The sequence below is a fragment of the Mus musculus genome, chromosome 18, assembly GCF_000001635.26.
Source record: "Mus musculus strain C57BL/6J chromosome 18, GRCm38.p6 C57BL/6J".
Lineage (NCBI taxonomy): Eukaryota > Metazoa > Chordata > Mammalia > Rodentia > Muridae > Mus > Mus musculus.
In genome coordinates, this window is record NC_000084.6 from 5,288,513 (window position 1) to 5,301,198 (window position 12,686).

At 38.8% G+C, this 12,686-nt stretch overlaps 1 protein-coding gene across 4 annotated transcripts in view; it reads right to left on the minus strand.

Annotated features, from left to right (window-relative positions):
* Nucleotides 1-12,686, minus strand: part of Zfp438 (zinc finger protein 438) — a 124,800-nt gene that overhangs the window by 78,486 nt on the left and 33,628 nt on the right. For all 4 annotated transcript variants that reach the window (XM_030250451.1, XM_030250450.1, NM_001360447.1 and 1 more), the window contains exon 2: nucleotides 349-426. The gene's annotated coding sequence lies outside the window, so the exon portion shown is untranslated. The remainder of the gene's footprint in view (nucleotides 1-348; nucleotides 427-12,686) is intronic.

The window sequence follows — 12,686 nt, forward strand, 5'->3', positions numbered from 1 at the left end:
TAACCCTATGGAACCATAAGTCAAAGTACACACTTTCTTGCATAAGTTGTCTTCATTATGATGTTTTACTACAACAGAAAATTGATATATATGAGACTTAAGATAGAGGAAGCAGCAAGTCTGGTTTAGCAGAAACCACCACAGAAATCGAAAGCGCACAAGTATCATGTAATAAAAAAAAATAGCCTGATGGATTTAAGAAGTTATTGATGTACCATTTCCCAAGAAGGATTTCACATATAAGAGAACCAGGTACTTTGAGACATGTGAGAGTCACAAAATGGCATAGGTGTCAGTCACCTTTATTTTTTGCTTTTAACTCAGTCTTGAGCTGGGGCTAAGACTTACGTGAAGTAACTTGATTTAGCAAATGTCTTCTAACTTCTGAAACTTCCATACTGAATAATGCATGACATCCATCTTTATCTGAAAGCAAATATAATAGAAGTGTTAAAACACAAAGAATTGATAGGTAGCTTACAGAAACTAATTAGATGATTGCACCTGAAAAGTAATAAAAATTATATGAAGTACTATAAAACTGCCATCCTTTATACTAGGCATCCAAAGAACCTAAAATAAAATATTCTCATTCATTTATTTCACTTCACTTGGTTTTAAAAAGTATTTCAAAGGTACACAAGATCTGAACTCTAGTCACTGTCCTGGTTAACATGGGAATACCACACTATTAGTTCCTGTTTTCAAGAAACTCATAGCCCTCCAAATAAGACAAGCAAGAAAAAAATCCCACTGAGGTAGGTCCATTAAATGTTACAAATAATACGAGACTTTCTGGGACTTTAGAGTTAATTACTATGAAAAAGTGTGCGAAGGTTCTTCACCCTGGGAAGATGATAGAGATGGACACTGGGAGGCTGATAGGATATTAACAGAGAATTTTGGTCTGAGATCATATTAAAAATTTAAATACTAAATTGTTTTTTTTAAGGAATTAGATACTAGATGCAGCTCATGAGGCTTCAATTTATACCTACAGTAAGCCACAAAAGTTTTCAGCAGGAGTCATTTAAGTTTATATTTTAAAAGCATGGGTATTGGACTGGAGAAAATTGCTCAGAAGCTAAGAAAATGTACTGCATATGCATGTTTGCATCCAAGTACTCATGTAAGAAGCTGGACAAGTGCATATATGTGTGCCTATAACCTGGGCTTATTGGCTGCTACAGATTCAATAAGAGAGCCTGTCTCAAAGGAATAAGGTGAAAAGTGATAACAGAACACGTGATGTCTTCTCCTTGCCTCCACACATATGCATACAGGCACTCACATAAAAACCCTACATTTACATGCATATGTAAATATGCACTATCTAAATGAATTTGATTATTTAAATAATGGAATACATGTGAGATGCTTTGAGAGGAGTCCATAGGCAGGGAATCTCTTCTGATACTGCAATAGTCAAAATGAGAAGAAATTGGCACAATTGCAATAGAAGTAAACCATTTAAAAAAAAAAAAAAAAACCTTCACTAAAGATGTCCTTCACAGCTTCCTTTCTGTCTGCACTGGTGGCCTGAGCAGACCTTGGGCGCTAAGCCCACAGCCAGTCCCACAACACCCAGAAGAAGCTCCACCCGCAGACACTCTAACATACCCAGAACCACAGGATCACAGGAGCTTGGTCACACCAGGATCTCAGGGTCCCAGAGGCAGCCTGACTCCCAGGAGCTCTGACATGCCCAGGATCTCAGGATCCCAGACTCACAGAGACAGCTGAACTCTGAGGAGTTCTGCCACAACCAGGACAGGTGCCAGTCAGATAAAGCGAGAGCAGGTAACACTAGACATAATCAGATGATGGGAGGCAAGCATAAGAGCATAAGCAACAGAAACCAAGGTTACTTGGCATCATCAGAACCCAAACCTAGCAAGTCCTGCACCCCATCACACTTGAAAAGCAAGATTTGGATCTAAAATCACTTCTCATGATGGTGATAGAGGACTTTAAGAAGGATATAAATAGCTCTCTTTAAGAAATACAGGAGAACATAGGTAAACAGCTAGAAACCCTTCAAAAGGAAACACAAAAATCCCTGAAAGAATTACAGGAAAACACAATCAAACAACAGGCAAAGGAAATGAACAAAATCATCCAAGATCTAAAAATTGAAGTAGAAACAAAGAAATCACAAAGGGAGATAACCCTGGAGTTAGAAAACCTAGGAAAGAGATCAGGAGTCATAGATGTAAGCATCACCAACAGAATACAAGAGATAGAAGAGAGAAACTCAGGTGCAGAAGATTCCATAGAAAATATTGACACAACAGTCAAAGAAAATTCAAAATGAAAAAATCTCCTAACCCAAAACGTCCAGGAAATCCAGGACACAATGAGAAGACAAAACCTAAGGATAATACGTATATAGAAGAGAGTGAAGATACCCAACTTGAATGGCCAGTAAATATCTTCAACAAAATTATAGAAGAAAACTTCCCTAACCTAAAGAAAGAGATGACCATAAACATACAAGAAGCCTACAGAGCTCCAAATAGACTGGATCAGAAAAGAAATTCCTCCCATCACAAAAAAAATCAAAACACTAAATGCACTAAGCAAAGAAAGAATACTAAAAGCTGTCTTAGTCAGGGTTTCTATTCCTGCACAAAACATCATGACCAAGATGCAAGTTGGGGAGGATAGGGTATATTTAGTTTACACTTCCACACTGCTGTTCATCACCAAAGGAAGTCAGGACTGGAACTCAAGCAGATCAGGAAGCAAGAGCTGATGCAGAGGCCATGGAGGGATGTTACTTACTGGTTTGCTTCCTCTGGCTTGCTCAGCTTGCTATCTTATAGAACCCAACACTACCAGCCCAGAGATGGTATCAACAGCAAAAGGCCATCGCTCCCTTGATCCCTAATTGAGAAAATGCCTTACAGCTGAATCTCATGAAGGCATTTTCTCAACTGAAGCTCCTTTCTCTGCGATAACTCCAGCTTGTGTCAAGTTGACACAAAACCAGCTAGTATAAATACAATAAGGGAAAAAGGTCAAGTAACATATAAAGGCAGACCTATCACAATTATACCAGACTTCTCACCAGAGACTATGAAAGCCAGAAGATCCTGGGCAGATGATATACAGATCCTAACAGAACACAAATGCCAGCCCAGGCTACTATACCCAGTAAAACTCTCAATTACCATAGATTGAGAAACCAAGATATTCCATGACAAAACCAAATTTACACACTATCTTTCCATATATCCAGCCCTACAAAGGGTAACTGATGGAAAACACCAACACAAGGAGGGAAAGTACACCCTAGTAAAAGCAAGAAAGTAATCTTTCAACAAACCTAAGATAGTCACACAAACATAATTCCACCTCTAACAACAAAAATAACAGGAAGCAAAAATCACTTTTCCTTAGTATCTCTTAACATCAATGGACTCAATTTTCCAAAAATATATAGACTAACACACTGGATATGTAAACAGGACCCAGAATATTGCTGCATAAAGCAACTGCATCTCAGTGACAAAGACTGACACTACCTCAGAGTAAAAGACTGGAAAACAATTTTCCAAGAAAATGGTCCCAAGAAACAAGCTGGAGTAGCCATTCTAATATGGAATAAAGTCAACTTTCCACCAAAAGTCATCAAAAAAGATAAGGAAGGACACTTCATATTGGTCAAAGGAAAAATCTACCAAGATGAACTCTCAATTTTGAACATCTATTTTCCAAATGCAAGGGCACCCACATTCATAACAGAATCTTTACTAAAGCTCAAAGCACACATCACATCCCATACAATAATAGTGGGTGACTTCAGCGCCCCACTCTTAGCTGATCATGGAAACAGAAACTAAACAGAGAGACAGTAAAACTAACAGAAGTTATGAACCACATGGATCTAACAGATATTTACAGAACACTTCATCATCAAGCAAAAGATTATATGCCTTCTTCTCTGCATCTTATGGTACCTTCTCCAAAATTGACCATATAATTGGTCACAAAACAGGCCTCAGCAGATACAAGAAGACTGAAATAATCCCATGCACCCTATCAGATCACCAAGGACTAAGGCTGTTCTTAAATACCAAAAAAAAAGCACACATACACATGGAAGCTGAACAATGCTCTACTCAATGATAACTTGGTCAAGGAAGAAATAAAGAAATTAAAGGCTTTTTAGAATTTAATGAAAATGAAGACGCATCATACCAAAACTTATGGGATACAAGAAGTTGTAAGAGAAAAACTCATAGCTCTAAGTGCTTTCAAAAAGAAACCGAAGAGAGCTTACACTAGCAACTTGACAGCACACCTGATAGCTCTAGAACAAACAGAAGCAAATACACCGAAGGGAGTATACAGCACGAGATAATCAAACTCAGGGCTGAAATCAACCAAATAGAAACAAAAAGAACTATACAAAGGATCAAAAAAACCAGTAGCTGGTTCTTTGAGAAAATCAACAAGATAGATAAATCTAACTAACCAGAGGGCACTGAGACAGTATCCAAATTAATAAAATCAGAAATGAAAATGGAGACATAACAATGAAATATATCTTAAAATAATTATTCTGTTTGTTGACTATTAACAGTTGAAAATATTAAAATTATGTTCTACAAACCTAAAAAAAAAAAAAAAAGCTGTCTTTCAAAGTGGGAACTAGATTAGTGACCCCATCAATACCCCAGACACACAAATGGAACTACCACCAACTTTGTTACACAGTGACAAACACAGGTAATCTGGACTGTAATAGACTTTCTTTCTAACCTGAGCCATTAACTATAACCTTAAAGAAGCTGTTCTAGAACTCCAGATCAACAGACATCCACAATCAGACACTTGAAAGGTCAACTTCAGAATGGTCTCTGTGACTGCTCTCACTGATCTGAGTTAGTGTTTGTTCATCTTATAAATAGTTTATTATCTGAGGATGAGATTCCACAAGGAAAGAAAGGCAAAAGAATGAGGTGTCCTGCCCTGTCTCATCATCATGGAAAAAAGCAGTCTGAGATGAACTCAATGGTCACTTGTAATCTTAGAAGAAAATTTCACGAAGGCAATGAAAGAAAAAAGCATCTATGAATGGGATATTTGAAGAAAGGTGTAGAATTACTAAACCATAACATGTGTATTTATAATTGTCAATTAAAATATTTTCTTAGGACAGATACAAAATAAAAACTTATTAAGCTATATTTTAAAATTATTTTTGGTTATATAACACCAAATGGTCAGTCCTGAAAACATACTGAGCAGGTTATATTTAGAAATATATATGTATATATGCATGTATGTATATGCATATATATGTATATATATATATATATATATGCAGGTAACAACAATTAATTTAAAAGAGGCTATGAGAACATATATGGTATGCACTCACTGATAAGTGGATAAGATCCATCCACCTTCAATCTGGGCGATACTTTTTGCTAGCAGTCTATATAAAGAATATGGTAGAAGGAGGCTTGGTCTCTTTGCCTGCTTGCTCTTGCTAGTAGGTCCATTCCTTCACTGGTATTAGAGCCTACTTCTTTGGAATTATCAGATATACAGAAGCTCAGCTGAGACATGCAGATTCCTGGACTAAACAACTACTGGGTTTTTGGACCTTCCATTGGTAGATATCTATTGTTGGGCTAGCTAGACCAGAGCCTGTAAGCCATTTTAATAAATCCTGTGTGTGTTTGTGTGTGTGTGTGTGTGTGTGTGTGTGTGTGTGTGTGTGTGTGGTGTACACTCTGTAAGTTATGCTCAATTAAAGAACCCTAATACTAACCTATAGTACAACTGATTCCAGTTAAACTCAGTGAGTCACAAAACAAAACAATATGAATGGCAGAAAGGTACTCGAAGAGAGAGGTGGAAGACTTATGAGGATTTTGGGAAGCTGGGGATGACAGTAATCATAATATACTATATGCATATAAAATTTTGTCAAAGTACAAATTTAGTAAGTTATATAAGACCAAACAAACAAACAAAAATCCCCAAATGATGTGACAGCGACCAGCATTAAGATATTCCCTTAGGAATGGCTGTAGATGTATCTCTCCTGTGGTCCACCCTGAAGGAGTGCCTGCTGGATTCCAACCACCGTAATAGGTGGGAAGACAGACACAGTAAGACACAACTCCCATACCCTCTGATGAACATCCAAGCAGCGAAGAGCACAGCATGTTGACAGCAGCCACAAAGTTGCATGTAGAGGATACAATGGTATCATAGCATGAGATAGGAACTTCATTAGATTTCCTTTACTGCATATGACAAAATGATTTCTAAAACAGTCCTTTATAAATCTTAGCATTTTATAAACAAAGTGACTTTCCAGATGACAGAGTGGGCTAATATTTATGAAAGTTTTAAGTAAGTAAAACTTTTCTTGTTTTTTGTTCTTAAGATTACAAAAGGAGTTTATACTAAAGGAAAAAACATAGAAACAGACATATTAATAGTAAAAAGAACAAAACCCACCAACCCACCAACTAACCAACCAAACAAACAAACAAAAAAAAAACCTATCTTCTACTACCTCAACCTGCCACTAACTGCTTATTCTTGAGAGCAATATGGCATCAGACTTTAATGACATTATGTGTATATGCATACATGTGCAGTGTGTGCATATATACAGTGTGTGTGAGAGACTTCAAATCCAACACTACAGGAGATTTTAATACGAATTTTTAAAGAAGAAAGGAAAGAAATTAGAAGGGTAGAGTAGGTGTGTCCAAGCTCAAATACAGGAAATACTGGGCTATAACAAATACAAATGTACACTGTGATTACTCTCAAATTCCCTAAAATTAGCTAACAAACCCTTTAATTGTGGAATACCATGTAATATCTTGAAAAGACTCCAGATCTTTACAAAACAGTGTGGGTGGTTCACATCTCACTGGCAGCAACACATGCAGTTGGACAATAGGGATATCCAGATGTAAGCAAAGGCCATGTGACCTCACTGCTCGCAGCCACCCTAGAAACCAAAGCTGCAGATTGTCCAAGTATGTCTTCAGTGTGAGAGTCCAGTGTGGTTTCTGTGCTGCTTTTCCTGTGGCCAAGTGACAGAAACATCCATCTGCAAAGTCTGATGCTAAAATTAAATACACTGGGCACCAAGGGTTTCAAGAGAAAAAAAAATTAAAAAACTAAATTTGTTTTACAAAACCACAAAGTAGGACTAAATATTTTGTGAGACTAATATAATAATTGCTTCATGAAAGAACCTTTCAGAAGTGAAAAAAAATCCTAGGAAATTATATTTAATGACTTCAGCTACACATATATGCAAAAATAGTGAATTTAGAAATACTTTTTTTCCTCTTCAAATTCAAACCAAGACTTCACTCAGCTGTATGCAATTGATCTTACTAGTGAGGTTAGATGTGCCTTTCTGTACTCATAAATATTAACTCTTCAATATTTCTTCCTAGTTTTCTGCTGAAATGTTTAACTAGAAAGGAGACAGTGAACTGAACCAATCCGATGGGTAGCTAAAGGAGCTGTTGTATGTCCTGGGCAGAGGCTTCTCTGCAATCTATTGCAAGGGAACAAAACGTATGTAGCCGAGCGGAGAAAAGTCTCTACTGGACAGTGGAGCAGGGAGTAACTGCCCCCTGCATATAAATGACCTCCCACTTCTTTAAATCCAGACCACAACTGTTTGTTTCATGTCCTATTCCCATTTCCTCTACAAATCTTTCACCACTCTCTAATCTCAGCTCAAATGACTTCCCCTAGCCTCAGCCTCTCACTTTGCACATAATCAGACCTAATTTACTTTAGGTTGGTTACCTTTGGACTGGATCAGTTACTGAAAGATCTAAGAAATCTTTAGAACCAACATTGGGAGGCACAATGCTCACATTAGCATCCAGCCAATACCTGCTGATTTACTGGTATTGCTATTCAATGTTTTCCCTAAAAACAGTTAGTCCTTGGGAGGAATTTATGCTTTCTACTGTGAAAATGGTGAATTTTCTCATAGCCTGGGCAATGTTTATAGGTTGTATGTGAAGTAACGTATTTTCTGTGACAGAGCAATATCTCGACTAGGCAAGTAAGATACAGACCACCTAACAATTTGGGGTACAGAATGCTGGGATGGAGTTAACTGTTTCATGGAAAGAGGATTCTGAATAGTAGCTACCAGTTGATGCTAACAGAAATGGCGAGGGCAGCAGATTAAGAAACATACATAAGCATACAGTTATGGATCAAGGATCTACAAGTGGCAATTTATAGTACCATTCAAAAGAAGTTTTTACTCATATCCATTATGTAAGAGGCTTCATATTACACCAAAGAACTAAAGACAAATGAGAAACACTGAGCATCCTTATTGATTCACTGAAGATGCAAACACAGTAAATCTAAAAACTCAGCTAGCCTCCTCCACATAAAACTGCACCACTGTGAGTAAGGGGTATTACAAACAGTTCGTCACATTGTAAGTAGCTGTCTTTGCCAGGGTGACAACAAACTGGCATCATCCTACAAACTCCTTTGCCTTAACTTCTGTCCTCAATTCCTCAGTTTCCAGAATGCTGAAAGAGAACGAAGACCTGCTATAAGCAGTGAGAGTCAGTATGACAAGAAAACTATGTCCTAGTCACAGAATGGTCACAGGTGCTTGCTGTCTTGTGGACACATTTAGACTTCATGGCATTACAATTCTTCTAAAGTAAAAGATAGAAAGGCAAAGATAGAAAACATGTTGACCATAATAACACATGTATTTAAAAATAAGATTTCAAAATAGGCTGCTGTATACTTTTAAACTAGAGAAAAAGTAGGAAGTACATATTATTCTGAACTGTTAAAAAAATTAGAAGTGTTGCCACTTTGAATCTGATACAACTTCAGATGACTGACTGAATAACTGGCTAAAAGTATGATGGGAAGTCCAAATGTGCTCCTTCAGAATTAAAACCCATTTTTCTAGAGTGGTTTTAAGAAGAAGAATATCAAATCTAAAACACAACATCATTAGATCAGGATCAGCAGAACAAAATCTGGACAGAGTTAATTTGACAACAAACACACTTGTTAGATACTAGTTTTATCTTTACCAATCCTACATCTGATAGAGGGCTAATATCCAATATATACAAAGAACTCAAGAAGTTAGACTCCACAGAGCCAAACAGTGCTATTAAAAATGGGGTACAGAGCTAAACAAAATTTTCAACTGAGGAAACTGGAATGGCCGGGAAGCACCTAAAGTAAAGTTCAACATCCTTAGTCATGAGGGAAATGCAAATCAAAACAACCCTGAGATTCTACCTCACACCAATCATAATGGCTAAGATCAAAAACTCAGGTGACAGCAGATGCTGGCGAGGATGTGGAGAAAGAGGAACACCTCCATTGTTGGTTGGTTGGATTGCAAGCTGGTACAACCACTCTGGAAATCAGTCTGGTGGTTCCTCAGAAAATTGGACATAGTACTACCGGAGGGCCCAGCTATACCACTCCTGGGCATATACCCAGGAGATGCTCCAACATGTAATAAGAACACATGCTCCACTATGTTCATAGCAGCCTTATTTATAATACCCAGGTGTCCCTCAACAGAGGAATGGATACAGAAATTGTACGTTTACACAATGGAATACTACTCAGCTATTGAAAGCAATGACTTCATGAAACTTACAGGCAAATGGATGGAACTTGAAAATATCATCCTGAGTGAGGTAACCCAATCACAAAAGAACACACATGGTATACACTCACTGATAAGTAGATGTTTGCTCAGAATACCCAACAGTTGATTTGTCAATGGTAGAAGTGTAAACTGCAGTTCAAGATACCCAAGATACAATTCACAGACCATATGAAGCTCAAGAAGAAGGAAGACCAAAGTATGGATGCTTCAGTGCTTCTTAGAAGGGGGAACAACATACTCAAGGGAGGAAATATGGAGACAAAGTACAGAGCAGAGACTGAAGGAAAGGCCATCCAGAGACTGTCGCACCTGGGGATCCATCCCATATACAGTCACCAAAGCAGGACGATTTTGTGGATGCTGGGAAGTGCTTGCTGATGGAAGCCTGCTATGGCTATCTCAGGCTCTGCCAAAGCCTGACAAATACAGAGGCAGATGCTCAGATGCTTGCAGCCAACCACTAGACTGAGCAAGGGGTCCCTAATGGAGAGTTGGAGAAAGGACTGAAGGAGCTGAGGGGGTTTGCAGCCCCATGGGGTGGCGGCGGGGGGTGGGGGGCAAGTGTCAACTGGCCAGAACACCCAGAGCTCCTGGAGACTGGATCACCAACCAAAGGGTACATATGGAGGGACCCACGGCTCTGGTGGCATAAGTAGCATTGTTGGAGGAGTGGCCCTTGGGCTTAAGGGGTTCAATGCTCCAGTGTAGGGAAATGCCAGGGCCGGAAGGCAGGAGTGGGTAGATCGGTGGAGCAGAAACCTTATAGAGGCTGGGAAAGGGGTGATGGGATGGGGTTTCTGGAGAGAAGACCTGGAAAGGGGGTAACATTTGAAATGTAAATAAAGAAAATATCCAATAAAAGGAGAAAAATGAGTATGTTACTATTCTGTTGTTTAAATCACAGGATTCCTTCTGGGACTGTAAAGCAGAGAGCATGGCCTGTCTCACAGAGAAAGCATTTGCTACTCTTCAAACAGGAGGTTGTTCGCCTACACAATCACCTGGGACAAACTTGGCCAGTGCAAGCAGGCCAGAAGGTTAAAGGAGCCTGGGAACATTTAATATTGTGAAGGAATTACAGCTTAGGAAGATCAGAGGGAGCTGCACAGGAAATGTGAACAGTAACCCTTTCATGTCTTTGAGCCTCTTCCTACCGCCTGTGATAAATGGAGTCCTACTGCCTGAACATACACAAGCCAGGAGCAGAGCACACAGGAAAGAGAAGGCATTTTATCCATATACATCAGAGCAGAGCATAAATTTATAATGACTTGACATGATGCTGTTCTAGAAAACAGACATTGGCCTTTAATTCTAACTGCCACATATGTACAGTATCACTGCCTTTATCCAAGAGAAATGAGAAGAGTGGGTGGGGAGGGAGGATGGGAGAGCTGGCAGGCTCCTCACAAGTGGAGAAACATGGAACCTGAAAGCTGACCAAGGGTTTCCTCCCTGGCTGACAGTTAAACATCTTGCTCCCAGTAAGTCTTTGGGGAAAGCATTCTTTCCATAATAAATAATATGCTAGCAAATCAGACATTTTTATTCCATCCTTTCTATACTCTTATGTAAAAGTTTCTTCAATATTCTAAGCCAGCTTGACAGTTCAGCTGATTATAAATGGTTTTTAAAGAGTAGCTTAACTAAAAAAGTTTAAACATTCTATATAATTTGATAAAGAAGATGTGGCCCAGCAGGTCATGGCCCAGCAGGTTGTAGATAGCTCACTGGCATCTCTTCTCAGTGTACCTGCTCTTGGCAAAAAGGAAGTGCTCAGTTTACAGGGACAGGTGCAACAAAATGATACCAATTGAGCAAAATATGCACAAACACACATTCTTCAGATAGTAGAGACAAAAAAATAGGAAAAAAAAAAGGCTGTTTCCAAATGAACATCCTTAAATACCAAATGGAACTCCTCAGACCCTCTGAAAGAAGATGGCACTTTTATCACTGATTTAACTTTAGGATAGATGATATGCTATGAAAAGCAGGCAAACCAAACCTAAAAGTGAATAAGGACATGCCAAAGCAAACCACCAAGGAGTGTCACAACAACTAGCCAGAAGAGTAAGCATAAAATCAAAAGAGTTTTTCCATAGCAAAGTGCCTCCTGCAAGGCCCACAAAGGTTTTTCTTATATCCATACTTTTCCAAACAATGGCACAATGAGATTCAAAGTAGCAAGTGAGATGGAGACATGGGCTTCTTGGGTGTTGTAAATAACTGCCAATTTCTTTAGTACCAGCTCTCAGACATGTAATGTCAAGAGCATAGCCAAGCCAAGGGGGCTCGTCTTTTCCCAGGGTGCTGATCCTTACTTAGAATATGGACCCTGAGCTGCACACATGCAACCCAAGCAAGCTCCATCGGCAGTGGGAACAGGCCTGTTCTCCAGATGTTGGCACTCACCACCACTTTAGGGCATGTGCTGATCTATTATCACAAAAGCCACCGGCCACTCTTGACTATTACTAGAGATTTTAAAACAAGTTAATAATTATAACAAAACAAACAAACAAACAAGACAACTGGACTTTTCCAGTGTTCTATCACAACAGATTTACTGACACATTTCAATAAACAGTACTGTTTTTTTTTTTAATCTTGAAGAGTAAACATCAAGAGGCTGTTCAGTGGAACTTACATACTTTCTCCTCCTGTTGAGTGTTACTGTGGATGGTCCTAACCATCAGCCAGAAGAAACTCTGAGATGTAACTGATGTTTGGAATTTGTTAAAAGACACAACAACTATGCTTCTTTTTCTACTCTGAGGATAATGGAACCATACAGTAACTTTTCTGAGTAGCAAAGCATGAAAGCAAGCAGGACCAGTCCTCTCATGGGGCTATCAGCAGCAGAGGCACTTCAGAAAGCCTTGACAAGTTGGGCAATGGCCAGACAAGAATGCCACCAGCTACTGGCTCTGTTGCACAGATTTTAGTAATGATTCATGTAATCTCATGGTCACTCATGAAATGAATATTACTATCACATGGTTAA